The following is a 1,892-nucleotide window of genomic DNA, read 5'->3' on the forward strand; positions in this document are numbered from 1 at the left end:
TTTTTAACTATTTAGAGCTTTGGGCATGTCTTATAATATTCAATGATCTATAGTTTTCCTTTTCTGAACCTTTGACTTCTAATTTTATCAGCTTATGTTACACAGAAAAATGGATGCCTTAATCAGTATTACCAAATGCAATTATAAATCTTGTTCTATCTTATCTTCTACTCAGGAAGAGTGCATGCATGGTATCCTAAAGTCTTGAGAACTTTCTTGGCATATTTGAAAAAAGATTAATGCAAACAATCCCACTTTTATACTGTGAGCAGGAGTCAAGTAGTTTCTGGTCACATTTTCCCAAGAATCTCCATTAACATCCATATACAGGATTAGGATTGTTTGTTAATAGAACTGTAATGGCTTCAACATCATCCTCACTTGGGGAACCAGATTGATCTACAGTATGGAATAACCTGGAATAACCATGGGGAGTCAGGAGCATTAAAGTGCTTGTAATGGTTTGCTCTTGAAAGTGAACCCAGGTAAAGCCAACAGAAATATTGTGTACAGCCAGAACATGTCATCTTGGTATAGCTGTCTAGTTTCTGCATAGGAATTCTGCAATATGGAAAGCTTTTTGAGTTCTTTTCCAACTACTCCTTACTCTCTATCTCCTCCAGAGCCTTCTGAATCATTCCCTTACCATATCTCTGTTCCTAACCTTTTACTGGCTTCATCCACTTGTAGGTTCTCACTTCATAAATCTATTAGTTTTTCTGAAGTTCCCTTACATGGAGATACCCCATGGTAAGTCAATTTGCACACGGTACAGAAGGCAGAACTGAAGCTGGAGCAGATGCCCATGGTCAGCCAGGCTCCCGCATGACTGGAAGCTAGCAGTATGGGCCAGGGCAGCACACCAAGGTGGACTAGAACGGGGAAGTAGCTGTTTCCATGAGCTCTTTGACCGGACCAGGCCTGGCCACTGAATTGCACTTTGCTTCTGGGGAGTTGAGACACTTAACTTGGACATCTTTGATCTGGATTTCTTGCTTGCACTACAAGTGTATGTACTCAGCTTCTCACAGACACACATATTGCATAGGAACAATTTACTATTAAAACACTTCATCTGTTGAGCTTGATCAAGGTCCAAGATTTCCTGGATTCAGCTCCAAGATGATTCCACATCCTGCAGTGCTCCCCAGCCACTACTTGCTCTTGGTCTGCATCGGATCCAAGAGCTCCTCCAAAATCCACCTCTGCTGGAAGAGGCTTGAGCCACCCTCATCTGCACTTTGTTCTGAGAACCCATCTTGAGCTCAAAAGGAGAGACAATATTCAGATGTGCTGAGGGCTCTTCTTCAGGAAACTGCAAGCAGGCAAAGAGTACCACACTGCCTTGGTGCTGTTTCTACAGGGTGTCTAAGTGTTTGCAGAGAGCAGAGAGCACTCATAAATATCTTACAATTTTGTGGCTAATCCAAATAGATCCTGGTCTCTACACCTTGGACAGATTTTGCTTTTATAAATTTGTCTAATCATGAATACTTGCCAGCAGCAGCAATTCTTCCCCCTGAACTTCTCCATCTTCTGATGATATTTACTTCTCTGTTAATAGCAACTAGAAGGAAGGCACATTAACAGTGTAGTCTGTATTTCAGTTCCATTTGAGATTTGTGCAGATCCTAGTTATTCTCCAGCCAGTGTTGCTGAGGCTACTGAAGATGGATAGGACTCCAAGATGTTGGACTCATATTAGATTCACTATGAAAATCTTGCCATTTGGGGGCTGCCCCGTGGGGTCAGGGCAGACAATTCTGCATTGCCCTGGCACCCGCCCAGCCTGGAGATGGGGGCACAGGTGTAATTTGTTTATGACTCATTGTCTGTTGTCCTCTCTCCTACCTTTTTATCCTCCTCACTGTTGTCTCTCCTGCTCCTTCATC

At 42.7% G+C, this 1,892-nt stretch overlaps 1 pseudogene; it reads right to left on the reverse strand.

Moving 5' to 3' along the window:
• Window positions 1–313: 313 nt before the first annotated feature.
• LOC101574753 lies at window positions 314–1,546 on the reverse strand (annotated as a pseudogene).
• Between the last annotated feature and the right edge of the window lie 346 nt (window positions 1,547–1,892).

This window comes from Octodon degus, unplaced genomic scaffold (assembly GCF_000260255.1).
Source record: "Octodon degus isolate 3935 unplaced genomic scaffold, OctDeg1.0 scaffold00248, whole genome shotgun sequence".
NCBI lineage: Eukaryota > Metazoa > Chordata > Mammalia > Rodentia > Octodontidae > Octodon > Octodon degus.